At 49.2% G+C, this 16,913-nt stretch overlaps 2 long non-coding RNA genes across 7 annotated transcripts in view; both read left to right on the top strand.

Annotated features, from left to right (window-relative positions):
• The window catches only part of LOC777017, a 515,269-nt gene that overhangs the window by 114,947 nt on the left and 383,409 nt on the right, over positions 1-16,913 (top strand). The gene's annotated exons all lie outside the window — the stretch shown is intronic.
• LOC121113314 lies at positions 1,716-3,707 on the top strand. The gene is made up of 3 exons (XR_005860737.1): positions 1,716-2,235; positions 2,541-2,782; positions 3,161-3,707. It is a non-coding gene; the product is annotated as an uncharacterized LOC121113314 (long non-coding RNA).

Below are 16,913 nucleotides of genomic sequence, written 5' to 3'. Positions count from 1 at the left end.
ACAGTCTTATGTTCATCCATTAAGTGGGTCACCTTGTCATTAGCACAAAATCAGGTTGTCTAGCAGGATCTACCGTTCATGAGCCCACACTGGCTGGGTCTGATCCTGTGGGAATACAAGAAAGGACTATTCAGAGCAGCAGTGTGGAGCAAGATAAACAGCATGAGAAAGCAATGCTGAGAACCAAGGACATCTCCAGAAAGAAGAGAAAAGCCAGTCAGGTAAGCTGTGCAGTGGCCGCTGTGATAGTTACCCTGACTGAAGGAAGAGTGTATGGCCAGGAATGACTGATGACTCTGACTGGATAAGCACCTGCGTGCAGTTAAGGAGTGTTTGTGGAATGTTTTGTTGACGTATAAAGGCAGGTGGGGAAAGTTATTAAAGAGAAAACTTGTGAATGTATATAAGGCATGCTAGAAACTGTAATAAATGATTTGGGTCATTCACATCTGAGTCTGTAGCTACCAGGATCATCTTTCCGGCCCTTTTGGTAGATGCGCGTCACATCTGCCAGCCTCCAGTCTGCCGGGACATCCCCGGTTAGCCAGGACTGCCGTAGAATGATGGAGAGAGGCTTGGCAGCCACATCCGCCAACTCCCCTCAGCACTCCAGGTGCGATCCATCTGGCCCCATGGACTTGTGAGCGTCCAGCTTTCAGAGCAGGTCCAAAATCATTTTCTTCATGGATTACTCAGGGCCTGTTCTGTTCCCCATCCCTATTCTATCAGCACAAGGGGGCTGTGTGCCTAGGAAACAACTAGCCTTACTATAAAGACTGAGGCAAAGAAGGCACTGAGTACCTCAGCCTTATCCTGATCCTTGGTCACTGTCTTCCCCTTGGCATCCAAACAGGGACGAGGATTCTCCTTTCTTGCTTTTCTTCTGCTTTTCTTTTCCTGTTTTCTTTTCCTGTCTTTCTTATCTTTTTTACTTTCTTTTCTTTCTTTCCCTTTCTTTCTTTCAGCCTAGATCTCCCTGTGGTTGTCCCAGATGCCTGTGTTGCTTTTCCCATATCCCCGTGGTTCTGCCCAGATCCCACTGTTTCACTGCATCTCACTGCAGATCTCCCCACCCAACAGCCCCACTCACCGCCACCATCCCCGGAGCTCTGCCCTCCCCTGCAACCGCTCCCCCACCTCCTCAGGAGATCCCTGAGGGCTCTCTGTTTCACCTCCCCAGTGTCTTCTTCGCCCCCCCACTGCCCCTCGAGCCCCATTCAGGCTTCAGGCCGTGCGTGCAGGCTGCATTGCCATGGTGACAGTGCGCCCTTACTCATTACACGCAGTGTATTTCACTGCCCTCCACACACACCCCGCCCCCCTCCCCCGCTACTTGTCGCCCACATCCCTCCCATCCCTCTGTGTAAGTCCCGGAGTTACATCCTACCCCCCTCCCCCCTCCCCCCCCACTCCAGTTCCCCCATTCTGATCACTATAGTCCTTTTCCACCCCTCCCCTCTGTGCCTCCTCCATTCTGACCCCCAGGGCCCACCTGTCTGATTCCTCTGATCCCTCATCCCTCTGCAGTCCCCCCTTCTGATCCCTAGTGTCCCCTGTTGTCCCCCCGCAACGAGTCTCCCCATTCTGTCCCCTAGAGTCCCTCCCCCTTTCCCAGTCCCCTCTATCTGACCCCCAGAATCCCCTCTTCCCCCCCCCCCCCCCCCCCCCCCCCCCCCCCCCAAGTACCCCCACTCCAATTCCCCCTTTCTGATCCCTGGAGTCTCCTACTGCCCCCCAGTCCCCTTTATTTGATCCCCAGGGTCCCCTGTCCTCCCTTCTCCCTCCACCTCCTGACCCCTTTTCTGACCCCTAGAGTCCCCTGTACTCCCCTGTGCCCTCCTCTCTGACCCCTGGAGTCTGTTCCCCCATTTTAATCTCCAGTTCCCCCCAGCCGGACCCCTTTTCTGCCCAAAGAAGTCCCCCACAACCCCTGGCTCTCCCACCCCTCCTTCCACCCCCAGATGTCCTTTCTGCCTTGTAGAGACTCTGTTCACCCCTTTCCTCCCCACAGCCCACTAAGTTCCCCCCCAGACTCTCTTTCAACTCCATTGAGACCCCACTCCCCTCTTCCCCCCCCAGTATCCCCCTAAGGTCTCCCCCAAACTCCCTTTCCACCCCATAGAAGCCTCACTAACCCCTTTCTTCCTCCCACAGCCTCCCCTATCCACCCCTGGAGTCATGCAGAAGAATCTGGAGATATCCTAGAGGGGTTTGGGGCATGCAGAGGGTCCCCAGGTGGGTCCAGGGGGTCCTTGGATTCATACAGAAGGCTCTGCAGATGTCCCAGAGGAGTCGTGGGGTGACCAGGGGGTCCCCAGGTGTTCCTGGAGTCCCCCAGAGGTCTCAGATGGGGATTCTGAGGACAACATCACATAGTGACACGTTCTCACTCTGTTTTGTCCCCGTGGGATTGCCCCCCAAAATGTCTGTTTCCATTAAAATAAATACTGTGTCAATTTTGTTGTAGTTTTTCCCCACTTCCCTTCAGAAATGGACAGTTCTCACCAAACCCCCATGCCCCACCAAAACAACTCCCCCAGGGCCACCGGCTGACACTGGGACAACTGCCGGCGGTGCCACCACCGGGACAAGTGCCTGTCCCTGAAGTTTTCTCTGTCACTGTAACTGTGGAGCCTGGAGCCATACCAACCCATCTACCTCGAGAGCCCCATCAGTGTCCTACAGCTCCTGGAGCCAGGTGATGCTGTCACCCCGACCGTCCCAAGCTGTCCCCCCTGCCACGGTGGCACAACTGGAGCATGGTGACATCTTCATTGAAGAGGTGATGAGGAGGGGTACCAGGAGGGGAGCTGGGGACCGCTGGGGGACACGTAGGGATGCTGGTGTCACCATCGTTGGGTGTCACCTTCACTGGATGCCGTTGAGTGTCACTGAGTGTCACTGTCTTCAGGTGTCACCATCACTCAGGTGACACCTCGACACAGCGTGACCTCGATGTGGAACAGCCGTGACGCAGTGTCCCCATCCCTGGCTGCCACTGTTGTTACCCTCATCCAGTGTCACCATCACTTGTGTGTCACCATCTCTCGGGTGACACCATTCCCTGTGCTCTGACCACCACATAGGGGCAGGCACAGGTGGCCCCACGTTGTCACCATGCTGTCACTAAGCCTCTCACTGTCTTTTGTCACTTCTCCAGGCCCGCCTACAGCCGGACCCGCTGACACCTGAGCCCTCTGACGCTGTCACCATCCTCTGCCACGAGGTCAGGGACACATGGTAGTGAACTCTATGCCACCACCAGAGGGGACTGCGTGTGACATCAGTGTGGAACAGCCGTGATGCGGCGCCATCGTCATCGGGTGTCGCTTTTGGCAGCTGGCGTCGGGTGTCACCGTCATGCGGAGGGGACAAAAGGACCCCCCTGAGGACACTGCACTGAAGCTGGGAACGCTGTGACCAGCTCGAGGACTTCCCAGTGGAAGTGGGGACACTGCATCATGGTGTCACACCCCCAAAGTTGGGGATACATTCATGTCACCCCCTGAGTGTGACCCCCAAAGCCGGGGACATCCCCCTGTCACACTCCAATGTTGAGGACACCCCCCACAGTGTCACATCCCAAAGTTGGGGACACTCCTCTGGGGACCCCTTCTGTGTCCACCCCCACAGACCACCATTGTTCCCATGGGGCAGGGGTGACACCCCTTATTTTGTAATTAAGGTTTATTTTTTGATAATGGCATTGGGGGATGACCCCCCCCCCCCCCCCCCCCCCCCCCCCCCCCGTGCCCCGATGTGAATAAAGGGCAGAAGAGAGGCTATGGGGCTCCACGTGTCACATCGGGGGGCAACTTTGAGGACAGAGGTCACTGCAGCATCCTGGCCTCATAGCCCCTATGGCCCCATAACCACTACAGCCCCACCTGATAGCCATCCCATATCCATATCTCACGACTTTATCCCATCCCATATCCATAGCCCATTCCATATCCATCATATCCACCCCATAGCCATCTCAAATCCATCCCATATCCATACCCCACATCCTATCCCCATCCCGTACCCCATATCCGTATCTATCTGAAATCCAAATCCCCACATCCATCCTATGTCCATTCCAAATACTTATCCCATTGTCATCCCAACCCCATCCCATATCCATATCCTATCCCCAATCCATCCCACGTTCTTCCTATGTTGATCCCATATCCGTCCCAAGCCCACCCCATATCTGTGGCCCATCCCATATATGTCCCATTTTACGGTTTCCCATTCCATATCCATATCCCCACACCCCAATCCCAAATTTCACATCCCAGTCCTACATCTAACATCCCAACTCCACATCCCAGTCACACATCCTATACTCCCATCCCAACTCCAACTCCAACTCATTCCCGATCCCACATTCCAACCCCACCTTCCACCTGCCAATCCCAATCCCTCATCCCAATCCCAGATCCCACCCCCTCTCGCAATAGGACGCACCCCGGAGGCCCCGCCCCCACCGCCGCTCCGCCCCGCCCCCCGCCCTCGCGCCCCCAACCAACGGCCCCGCATCGCCCCGCCCCCGGACTCTCATTGGTCAGCGGCAGCGTCCCCTGCTCCGATTGGCTGAGCCGCAGCGCGCGGGAGCGGCCGTTGCCAGCCGGCTCGGAGCCGCCCGACTGTCCCCTCAGACAGCGCCGCTGCCGCAGCCCGGGCCCGGGACCGCAGCACGGGAGCGCCGCTGCAGCCGCTGTGCGCCGGAGCTGTCCGAGCAGAACCGAGACGGAAACCGCGGCACGACGCGAGTGGTGCTGAGGACAGCAGCGCCGGAGCCGGAAGGGAGGGAGAGCGGCACCGGGACAGGGAAAAACACCTGCGCGGCCATAACCCACCTCCCTGTGCGGTGAGGGGTTGGGAGTGGGGTTGGGATTTGGATATGGGGTTGGGATTAAAGATGTGGGACTGGGATGTGAGGATATGCATGGATACAGGACGGGATATGGGGAAGTCAGATATATAGGGGATGGGCTCTGGATATGGGGTGGATTTGGGATCAGTAGGAGAAGAACATGAGAGGGGATTGGGATGATAATGGGATGGGATAAGGATATGGAATGGACATGGGATGGATGTGGGCATATGGACTCGGGATGAATATGGGATGGATACGGATATATGATATCCACTGCTGCTCCCCACAAACCCCGGACCCCCCGACACCCAGACCTGTTGGGGGTATGGGGATATAAGCAGCTATGGGAAAGACATAAGGGAGATAATGAGGAGGGACAAGGGGCTATGGGGAACTGGGGAAGGCTGTGGGGGGACCGGGGACTACAGAAGCCTTTGGGGGGGGGGGGGGGGGGGGGCTAGGGAGGCATATGGGGCTATAATAAGCTGTGGTAAGGTACTAGAGTATATGGGGCTATAGGGGTGGATATAGGGGGATTTGGGGCAATAGAAGGCGGTGAGGGGGTCACAGGGAAACACAGTGCTGTAGGGAACATTGGGGGTTTTGGGGAGGGGCTACAGGAAGCTGTGTGGGGGTATAAGATGGGCTATAAAAATAAAGTGGGGCTAGATGGTCCAGATATAGCTCAAATACGGTGACTAAAAGGTGTTATAGAGGAGATGAGAGAATACTGGTGGCATATAGGGCTATAGCAAGGATGTGAAGAAATAAAGGGGGACATGGGGCTACAGGGGGCTGGGGAGAGCTGTGGGAAGGGATATACAGGGCTGGGGGAGCATATAAAAGAATATGGATCTATAAAAGACTGTAAGGGGGAAAAAGGTAGGATAGAAAAGTAAATAGGTCTACAGACAGCAGTGGAAAAGCTATAGCTGTGATATGGCGAAACAAGTGCAATAGCGGATTGTGGAGGAGTATAGGAGGGGTACAGGGAGATAGAAGGTTATAAAGAGAAGTAGGGGGGCTATAATGGGAGTGTGGGGGCTAGAGGGAAATAAAGAGTAATATGCAGATACAGGAGGAGCTACAAGGGAATGTGGGGAGACAAGAAAAGGGTACAAGCCCATATATAGAAAAGATGAGTAGAATGAAAAAACCCAAGAGGAAGATAAAAAAATTCAGTGAGCTAAAACAAAAGAAACAAAAACAAAATCAAAAATTAAAACAAAATTGAGAAAAAAGGGAACAAAATGAAACTATACAAATGAAAAAAGAAAAAAAGAATAATAAAAAATCAAAATAAAAAAAAACAGTTAAAGGGAAAATAGTGAAACAAAGAAAAAAAGGAATACAAAGCAAAAAGAAATGGATGACAACAAAATAGAGCAAACAAGTAGGAAAGCTAGGCTAGCACAGCAAAAGAGAGCAAAGCAAAAGAAGGCAAAGAATGACAAAAAGCAACCTTGCAGGAATGGAGGAATCTGTCCAGAGCTGTGCCCCTGCTTGCCACAGGAGCTGCGCGGGGAGGAGAAGAACGTGGGCCAAAAGGTAAGAGGAGCTCCTTTGGGTTCTGGGCTTGAAGCAAAGCTGAGAAGCCATGCCCGGGAGGAGGTGTGGGTAGCTACAGGCCACCTTGCTATCTCCCCAAGAGATGAGGTGTGTGGGCTAGGCACCGGGCAGGAGTGCTGGCCAGAAGCAAGCATCTCTGTGGAGGAAGGCAAAGGGCGGAGGAGGTTCAAGGGTAGCTACCGGGCATGGCCTTGCTCAGCAAGGGGAGGAAAAGCCTGAAGGGCACGAGAAGGGGATAGAGAAGGGCAGGCAGTAGGCGTGAAGCTGCGAGCAGAGTAGAGAGCAACTTGGCAGAGCAGCAAGCAGAGTAGGCAAGTGTTGAGGTTTGGCGTGAGTAGCAGCAAAAGCCCAGAGCATCAAGAAGCAGGAAGTGAGGAGAAGGTAAGTGAAGGGCAGGCAAGGTAATGGGAGGCAAAGGCAAGGGGAAAGGGGGGGGTAAGGGAGAAAGAAGGGATGGGGATGGGGAGGGGATGGGTGAAGAGCAGAGCGGAGGGAAGGGCTGAGGGGAGGGCTGAAGGCAAACCTATGATGAAAAAAGAAAAGAAAAAATAAGAACAAAAAATATGAAAAAAAGAGAAAAAAAGAAAAGAAAAATAAGAAAAAGAGAAAAAATGAAAAGAAAAAAAGAAAAAAATGAACAAAAAAGAGTAAAAAGAGAAAAAAAAATGAAAAAAGAGAAAAAAGAGAAAAGAAAAAAAGAACATGAACAAAAAAGAGAAAAAAGAGAAAAGATAAAAAAAGAAAAAAGATAAAGAAAAGAGAAAAGAAAAAAAGAAAATAGAAATAAAAAAGAAGACAGAAAAATATGAAAAAAAGAAGAAAGAAAAAAAGAAAAGAAAAAAACAGTAGATGAAAAAAGAAAAAACAAAAGGAAAAAACGAATAATGACAAGAGAAGAAAGGTAAAGAGAAAAGAAGAAAAAAGCCAAGTCAAAAAGTAAAGAATAACTCGAAGGAAGGAGTGGATGGCAAGAAATACAGAGAAAGCAGTGCATAGCACAGCAGAGCAAAGCAAGGCAAAATAGCAGCCAAAGCCACGAGAATCAAGAAGTCAGTGAAGAGCAGGAAAGGTAAGTTTCCCTTAAAGCAAGGGGGAATGGTAGTGGAAGGGAGAAAAGAGAGGGGAGGGGAGGGGAAGTGAAGGAGTGGGGGGAGAGGGGGAGGAGCAGTGGGGAAAGCGGTGGGGCTAGAGGGGGGTGAGGGGGGCAAGAGGGGGGAGGGAGGAGGGGTGGAGAGGGGGGGGAGTAAGTGGGGGCGTGGGTGGACGGGGGGGGGGAGAGGGTGGGAAGGAAAAATTGGAGGTAGGGTGAGGGAAGGGGGAGGGTTGAAGGGAAAATAATGAAACAAAGGAAAAAAGAGAATAACAAGTAAAAAGCAATGCATGTAAATACAGAGCAAGCAAGTAGGAAAGCTAGGCATAGCACAGCAAAAGAGAGCAAAGCAAAAGAAGGCAAAGAATGACAAAAAGCAACCTTGCAGGAATGGAGGAATCTGGCCAGAGCTGTGCCCCTGCTTGCCACAGGAGCTGCGCGGGAGGAGAAGAACGTGGGCCAAAAGGTAAGAGGAGCTCCTTTGGGTTCTGGGCTTGAAGCAAAGCTGAGAAGCCATGCCCGGGAGGAGGTGTGGGTAGCTACAGGCCACCTTGCTATCTCCCCAAGAGATGAGGTGCGTGGGCTAGGCACCGGGCAGGAGTGCTGGCCAGAAGCAAGCATCTCTGTGGAGGAAGGCAAAGGGCGGAGGAGGTTCAAGGGTAGCTACCGGGCATGGCCTTGCTCAGCAAGGGGAGGAAAAGCCTGAAGGGCACGAGAAGGGGATAGAGAAGGGCAGGCAGTAGGCGTGAAGCTGCGAGCAGAGTAGAGAGCAACTTGGCAGAGCAGCAAGCAGAGTAGGCAAGTGTTGAGGTTTGGCGTGAGTAGCAGCAAAAGCCCAGAGCATCAAGAAGCAGGAAGTGAGGAGAAGGTAAGTGAAGGGCAGGCAAGGTAATGGGAGGCAAAGGCAAGGGGAAAGGGGGGGGGTAAGGGAGAAAGAAGGGATGGGGATGGGGAGGGGATGGGTGAAGAGCAGAGCGGAGGGAAGGGCTGAGGGGAGGGCTGAAGGCAAACCTATGATGAAAAAGAAAAGAAAAAATAAGAACAAAAAATATGAAAAAAAGAGAAAAAAAGAAAAGAAAAATAAGAAAAAGAGAAAAAATGAAAAGAAAAAAAGAAAAAAATGAACAAAAAAGAGTAAAAAGAGAAAAAAAAATGAAAAAAGAGAAAAAAGAGAAAAGAAAAAAAGAACATGAACAAAAAAGAGAAAAAAGAGAAAAGATAAAAAAAGAAAAAAGATAAAGAAAAGAGAAAAGAAAAAAAGAAAATAGAAATAAAAAAGAAGACAGAAAAATATGAAAAAAAGAAGAAAGAAAAAAAGAAAAGAAAAAAAACAGTAGATGAAAAAAGAAAAAACAAAAGGAAAAACGAATAATGACAAGAGAAGAAAGGTAAAGAGAAAAGAAGAAAAAAGCCAAGTCAAAAAGTAAAGAATAACTCGAAGGAAGGAGTGGATGGCAAGAAATACAGAGAAAGCAGTGCATAGCACAGCAGAGCAAAGCAAGGCAAAATAGCAGCCAAAGCCACGAGAATCAAGAAGTCAGTGAAGAGCAGGAAAGGTAAGTTTCCCTTAAAGCAAGGGGGAATGGTAGTGGAAGGGAGAAAAGAGAGGGGAGGGGAGGGGAAGTGAAGGAGTGGGGGGAGAGGGGGAGGAGCAGTGGGGAAAGCGGTGGGGCTAGAGGGGGGTGAGGGGGGCAAGAGGGGGGAGGGAGGAGGGGTGGACAGGGGGGGGAGTAAGTGGGGGCGTGGGTGGACGGGGGGGGGGAGAGGGTGGGAAGGAAAAATTGGAGGTAGGGTGAGGGAAGGGGGAGGGTTGAAGGGAAAATAATGAAACAAAGGAAAAAAGAGAATAACAAGTAAAAAGCAATGCATGTAAATACAGAGCAAGCAAGTAGGAAAGCTAGGCATAGCACAGCAAAAGAGAGCAAAGCAAAAGAAGGCAAAGAATGACAAAAAGCAACCTTGCAGGAATGGAGGAATCTGGCCAGAGCTGTGCCCCTGCTTGCCACAGGAGCTGCGCGGGAGGAGAAGAACGTGGGCCAAAAGGTAAGAGGAGCTCCTTTGGGTTCTGGGCTTGAAGCAAAGCTGAGAAGCCATGCCCGGGAGGAGGTGTGGGTAGCTACAGGCCACCTTGCTATCTCCCCAAGAGATGAGGTGCGTGGGCTAGGCACCGGGCAGGAGTGCTGGCCAGAAGCAAGCATCTCTGTGGAGGAAGGCAAAGGGCGGAGGAGGTTCAAGGGTAGCTACCGGGCATGGCCTTGCTCAGCAAGGGGAGGAAAAGCCTGAAGGGCACGAGAAGGGGATAGAGAAGGGCAGGCAGTAGGCGTGAAGCTGCGAGCAGAGTAGAGAGCAACTTGGCAGAGCAGCAAGCAGAGTAGGCAAGTGTTGAGGTTTGGCGTGAGTAGCAGCAAAAGCCCAGAGCATCAAGAAGCAGGAAGTGAGGAGAAGGTAAGTGAAGGGCAGGCAAGGTAATGGGAGGCAAAGGCAAGGGGAAAGGGGGGGGTAAGGGAGAAAGAAGGGATGGGGATGGGGAGGGGATGGGTGAAGAGCAGAGCGGAGGGAAGGGCTGAGGGGAGGGCTGAAGGCAAACCTATGATGAAAAAAGAAAAGAAAAAATAAGAACAAAAAATATGAAAAAAAGAGAAAAAAAGAAAAGAAAAATAAGAAAAAGAGAAAAAATGAAAAGAAAAAAAGAAAAAAATGAACAAAAAAGAGTAAAAAGAGAAAAAAAATGAAAAAAGAGAAAAAAGAGAAAAGAAAAAAAGAACATGAACAAAAAAGAGAAAAAAGAGAAAAGATAAAAAAAGAAAAAAGATAAAGAAAAGAGAAAAGAAAAAAAGAAAATAGAAATAAAAAAGAAGACAGAAAAATATGAAAAAAAGAAGAAAGAAAAAAAGAAAAGAAAAAAACAGTAGGTGAAAAAAGAAAAAACAAAAGGAAAAACGAACAATGACAAGAGAAGAAAGGTAAAGAGAAAAGAAGAAAAAAGCCAAGTCAAAAAGTAAAGAATAACTCGAAGGAAGGAGTGGATGGCAAGAAATACAGAGAAAGCAGTGCATAGCACAGCAGAGCAAAGCAAGGCAAAATAGCAGCCAAAGCCACGAGAATCAAGAAGTCAGTGAAGAGCAGGAAAGGTAAGTTTCCCTTAAAGCAAGGGGGAATGGTAGTGGACGGGAGAAAAGAGAGGGGAGGGGAGGGGAAGTGAAGGAGTGGGGGGAGAGGGGGAGGAGCAGTGGGGAAAGCGGTGGGGCTAGAGGGGGGTGAGGGGGGCAAGAGGGGGGAGGGAGGAGGGGTGGACAGGGGGGGGAGTAAGTGGGGGCGTGGGTGGACGGGGGGGGGAGAGGGTGGGAAGGAAAAATTGGAGGTAGGGTGAGGGAAGGGGGAGGGTTGAAGGGAAAATAATGAAACAGAGGAAAAAAGAGAATAACAAGTAAAAAGCAATGCATGTAAATACAGAGCAAGCAAGTAGGAAAGCTAGGCATAGCACAGCAAAAGAGAGCAAAGCAAAAGAAGGCAAAGAATGACAAAAAGCAACCTTGCAGGAATGGAGGAATCTGTCCAGAGCTGTGCCCCTGCTTGCCACAGGAGCTGCGCGGGAGGAGAAGAACGTGGGCCAAAAGGTAAGAGGAGCTCCTTTGGGTTCTGGGCTTGAAGCAAAGCTGAGAAGCCATGCCCGGGAGGAGGTGTGGGTAGCTACAGGCCACCTTGCTATCTCCCCAAGAGATGAGGTGCGTGGGCTAGGCACCGGGCAGGAGTGCTGGCCAGAAGCAAGCATCTCTGTGGAGGAAGGCAAAGGGCGGAGGAGGTTCAAGGGTAGCTACCGGGCATGGCCTTGCTCAGCAAGGGGAGGAAAAGCCTGAAGGGCACGAGAAGGGGATAGAGAAGGGCAGGCAGTAGGCGTGAAGCTGCGAGCAGAGTAGAGAGCAACTTGGCAGAGCAGCAAGCAGAGTAGGCAAGTGTTGAGGTTTGGCGTGAGTAGCAGCAAAAGCCCAGAGCATCAAGAAGCAGGAAGTGAGGAGAAGGTAAGTGAAGGGCAGGCAAGGTAATGGGAGGCAAAGGCAAGGGGAAAGGGGGGGGTAAGGGAGAAAGAAGGGATGGGGATGGGGAGGGGATGGGTGAAGAGCAGAGCGGAGGGAAGGGCTGAGGGGAGGGCTGAAGGCAAACCTATGATGAAAAAAGAAAAGAAAAAATAAGAACAAAAAATATGAAAAAAAGAGAAAAAAAAGAAAAGAAAAATAAGAAAAAGAGAAAAAATGAAAAGAAAAAAAGAAAAAAATGAACAAAAAAGAGTAAAAAGAGAAAAAAATGAAAAAAGAGAAAAAAGAGAAAAGAAAAAAAGAACATGAACAAAAAAGAGAAAAAAGAGAAAAGATAAAAAAAGAAAAAAGATAAAGAAAAGAGAAAAGAAAAAAAGAAAATAGAAATAAAAAAGAAGACAGAAAAATATGAAAAAAAGAAGAAAGAAAAAAAGAAAAGAAAAAAACAGTAGATGAAAAAAGAAAAAAACAAAAGGAAAAACGAATAATGACAAGAGAAGAAAGGTAAAGAGAAAAGAAGAAAAAAGCCAAGTCAAAAAGTAAAGAATAACTTGAAGGAAGGAGTGGATGGCAAGAAATACAGAGAAAGCAGTGCATAGCACAGCAGAGCAAAGCAAGGCAAAATAGCAGCCAAAGCCATGAGAATCAAGAAGTCAGTGAAGAGCAGGAAAGGTAAGTTTCCCTTAAAGCAAGGGGGAATGGTAGTGGAAGGGAGAAAAGAGAGGGGAGGGGAGGGGAAGTGAAGGAGTGGGGGGAGAGGGGGAGGAGCAGTGGGGAAAGCGGTGGGGCTAGAGGGGGGTGAGGGGGGCAAGAGGGGGGAGGGAGGAGGGGTGGAGAGGGGGGGGAGTAAGTGGGGGCGTGGGTGGACGGGGGGGGGAGAGGGTGGGAAGGAAAAATTGGAGGTAGGGTGAGGGAAGGGGGAGGGTTGAAGGGAAAATAATGAAACAAAGGAAAAAAGAGAATAACAAGTAAAAAGCAATGCATGTAAATACAGAGCAAGCAAGTAGGAAAGCTAGGCATAGCACAGCAAAAGAGAGCAAAGCAAAAGAAGGCAAAGAATGACAAAAAGCAACCTTGCAGGAATGGAGGAATCTGGCCAGAGCTGTGCCCCTGCTTGCCACAGGAGCTGCGCGGGAGGAGAAGAACGTGGGCCAAAAGGTAAGAGGAGCTCCTTTGGGTTCTGGGCTTGAAGCAAAGCTGAGAAGCCATGCCCGGGAGGAGGTGTGGGTAGCTACAGGCCACCTTGCTATCTCCCCAAGAGATGAGGTGCGTGGGCTAGGCACCGGGCAGGAGTGCTGGCCAGAAGCAAGCATCTCTGTGGAGGAAGGCAAAGGGCGGAGGAGGTTCAAGGGTAGCTACCGGGCATGGCCTTGCTCAGCAAGGGGAGGAAAAGCCTGAAGGGCACGAGAAGGGGATAGAGAAGGGCAGGCAGTAGGCGTGAAGCTGCGAGCAGAGTAGAGAGCAACTTGGCAGAGCAGCAAGCAGAGTAGGCAAGTGTTGAGGTTTGGCGTGAGTAGCAGCAAAAGCCCAGAGCATCAAGAAGCAGGAAGTGAGGAGAAGGTAAGTGAAGGGCAGGCAAGGTAATGGGAGGCAAAGGCAAGGGGAAAGGGGGGGGTAAGGGAGAAAGAAGGGATGGGGATGGGGAGGGGATGGGTGAAGAGCAGAGCGGAGGGAAGGGCTGAGGGGAGGGCTGAAGGCAAACCTATGATGAAAAAAGAAAAGAAAAAATAAGAACAAAAAATATGAAAAAAAGAGAAAAAAGAAAAGAAAAATAAGAAAAAGAGAAAAAATGAAAAGAAAAAAAGAAAAAATGAACAAAAAGAGTAAAAAGAGAAAAAAATGAAAAAAGAGAAAAAAGAGAAAAGAAAAAAAGAACATGAACAAAAAGAGAAAAAAGAGAAAAGATAAAAAAAGAAAAAAGATAAAGAAAAGAGAAAAGAAAAAAAGAAAATAGAAATAAAAAAGAAGACAGAAAAATATGAAAAAAAGAAGAAAGAAAAAAGAAAAGAAAAAAACAGTAGGTGAAAAAAGAAAAAACAAAAGGAAAAACGAACAATGACAAGAGAAGAAAGGTAAAGAGAAAAGAAGAAAAAAGCCAAGTCAAAAAGTAAAGAATAACTCGAAGGAAGGAGTGGATGGCAAGAAATACAGAGAAAGCAGTGCATAGCACAGCAGAGCAAAGCAAGGCAAAATAGCAGCCAAAGCCACGAGAATCAAGAAGTCAGTGAAGAGCAGGAAAGGTAAGTTTCCCTTAAAGCAAGGGGGAATGGTAGTGGAAGGGAGAAAAGAGAGGGGAGGGGAGGGGAAGTGAAGGAGTGGGGGGAGAGGGGGAGGAGCAGTGGGGAAAGCGGTGGGGCTAGAGGGGGGTGAGGGGGGCAAGAGGGGGGAGGGAGGAGGGGTGGAGAGGGGGGGGAGTAAGTGGGGGCGTGGGTGGACGGGGGGGGGGAGAGGGTGGGAAGGAAAAATTGGAGGTAGGGTGAGGGAAGGGGGAGGGTTGAAGGGAAAATAATGAAACAGAGGAAAAAAGAGAATAACAAGTAAAAAGCAATGCATGTAAATACAGAGCAAGCAAGTAGGAAAGCTAGGCATAGCACAGCAAAAGAGAGCAAAGCAAAAGAAGGCAAAGAATGACAAAAGCAACCTTGCAGGAATGGAGGAATCTGGCCAGAGCTGTGCCCCTGCTTGCCACAGGAGCTGCGCGGGAGGAGAAGAACGTGGGCCAAAAGGTAAGAGGAGCTCCTTTGGGTTCTGGGCTTGAAGCAAAGCTGAGAAGCCATGCCCGGGAGGAGGTGTGGGTAGCTACAGGCCACCTTGCTATCTCCCCAAGAGATGAGGTGCGTGGGCTAGGCACCGGGCAGGAGTGCTGGCCAGAAGCAAGCATCTCTGTGGAGGAAGGCAAAGGGCGGAGGAGGTTCAAGGGTAGCTACCGGGCATGGCCTTGCTCAGCAAGGGGAGGAAAAGCCTGAAGGGCACGAGAAGGGGATAGAGAAGGGCAGGCAGTAGGCGTGAAGCTGCGAGCAGAGTAGAGAGCAACTTGGCAGAGCAGCAAGCAGAGTAGGCAAGTGTTGAGGTTTGGCGTGAGTAGCAGCAAAAGCCCAGAGCATCAAGAAGCAGGAAGTGAGGAGAAGGTAAGTGAAGGGCAGGCAAGGTAATGGGAGGCAAAGGCAAGGGGAAAGGGGGGGGTAAGGGAGAAAGAAGGGATGGGGATGGGGAGGGGATGGGTGAAGAGCAGAGCGGAGGGAAGGGCTGAGGGGAGGGCTGAAGGCAAACCTATGATGAAAAAGAAAAGAAAAAATAAGAACAAAAAATATGAAAAAAAGAGAAAAAAAGAAAAGAAAAATAAGAAAAAGAGAAAAAATGAAAAGAAAAAAAGAAAAAAATGAACAAAAAAGAGTAAAAAGAGAAAAAAATGAAAAAAGAGAAAAAAGAGAAAAGAAAAAAAGAACATGAACAAAAAGAGAAAAAAGAGAAAAGATAAAAAAGAAAAAAGATAAAGAAAAGAGAAAAGAAAAAAAGAAAATAGAAATAAAAAAGAAGACAGAAAAATATGAAAAAAAGAAGAAAGAAAAAAAGAAAAGAAAAAAACAGTAGATGAAAAAAGAAAAAACAAAAGGAAAAACGAATAATGACAAGAGAAGAAAGGTAAAGAGAAAAGAAGAAAAAAGCCAAGTCAAAAAGTAAAGAATAACTCGAAGGAAGGAGTGGATGGCAAGAAATACAGAGAAAGCAGTGCATAGCACAGCAGAGCAAAGCAAGGCAAAATAGCAGCCAAAGCCACGAGAATCAAGAAGTCAGTGAAGAGCAGGAAAGGTAAGTTTCCCTTAAAGCAAGGGGGAATGGTAGTGGAAGGGAGAAAAGAGAGGGGAGGGGAGGGGAAGTGAAGGAGTGGGGGGAGAGGGGGAGGAGCAGTGGGGAAAGCGGTGGGGCTAGAGGGGGGTGAGGGGGGCAAGAGGGGGGAGGGAGGAGGGGTGGACAGGGGGGGGAGTAAGTGGGGGCGTGGGTGGACGGGGGGGGGGAGAGGGTGGGAAGGAAAAATTGGAGGTAGGGTGAGGGAAGGGGGAGGGTTGAAGGGAAAATAATGAAACAGAGGAAAAAAGAGAATAACAAGTAAAAAGCAATGCATGTAAATACAGAGCAAGCAAGTAGGAAAGCTAGGCATAGCACAGCAAAAGAGAGCAAAGCAAAAGAAGGCAAAGAATGACAAAAAGCAACCTTGCAGGAATGGAGGAATCTGTCCAGAGCTGTGCCCCTGCTTGCCACAGGAGCTGCGCGGGAGGAGAAGAACGTGGGCCAAAAGGTAAGAGGAGCTCCTTTGGGTTCTGGGCTTGAAGCAAAGCTGAGAAGCCATGCCCGGGAGGAGGTGTGGGTAGCTACAGGCCACCTTGCTATCTCCCCAAGAGATGAGGTGCGTGGGCTAGGCACCGGGCAGGAGTGCTGGCCAGAAGCAAGCATCTCTGTGGAGGAAGGCAAAGGGCGGAGGAGGTTCAAGGGTAGCTACCGGGCATGGCCTTGCTCAGCAAGGGGAGGAAAAGCCTGAAGGGCACGAGAAGGGGATAGAGAAGGGCAGGCAGTAGGCATGAAGCTGCGAGCAGAGTAGAGAGCAACTTGGCAGAGCAGCAAGCAGAGTAGGCAAGTGTTGAGGTTTGGCGTGAGTAGCAGCAAAAGCCCAGAGCATCAAGAAGCAGGAAGTGAGGAGAAGGTAAGTGAAGGGCAGGCAAGGTAATGGGAGGCAAAGGCAAGGGGAAAGGGGGGGGTAAGGGAGAAAGAAGGGATGGGGATGGGGAGGGGATGGGTGAAGAGCAGAGCGGAGGGAAGGGCTGAGGGGAGGGCTGAAGGCAAACCTATGATGAAAAAGAAAAGAAAAAATAAGAACAAAAAATATGAAAAAAAGAGAAAAAAAGAAAAGAAAAATAAGAAAAAGAGAAAAAATGAAAAGAAAAAAAGAAAAAAATGAACAAAAAGAGTAAAAAGAGAAAAAAATGAAAAAAGAGAAAAAAGAGAAAAGAAAAAAAGAACATGAACAAAAAAGAGAAAAAAGAGAAAAGATAAAAAAGAAAAAAGATAAAGAAAAGAGAAAAGAAAAAAGAAAATAGAAATAAAAAAGAAGACAGAAAATATGAAAAAAAGAAGAAAGAAAAAAGAAAAGAAAAAAACAGTAGGTGAAAAAAGAAAAAACAAAAGGAAAAACGAATAATGACAAGAGAAGAAAGGTAAAGAGAAAAGAAGAAAAAAGCCAAGTCAAAAAGTAAAGAATAACTCGAAGGAAGGAGTGGATGGCAAGAAATACAGAGAAAGCAGTGCATAGCACAGCAGAGCAAAGCAAGGCAAAATAGCAGCCAAAGCCACGAGAATCAAG

The sequence above is a fragment of the Gallus gallus genome, chromosome 6 (genome assembly GCF_016699485.2).
Source record: "Gallus gallus isolate bGalGal1 chromosome 6, bGalGal1.mat.broiler.GRCg7b, whole genome shotgun sequence".
NCBI lineage: Eukaryota > Metazoa > Chordata > Aves > Galliformes > Phasianidae > Gallus > Gallus gallus.
The sequence above is the reverse complement of the archived record's forward strand: the minus strand, read 5'-3'. Positions and strand labels throughout refer to the sequence as shown.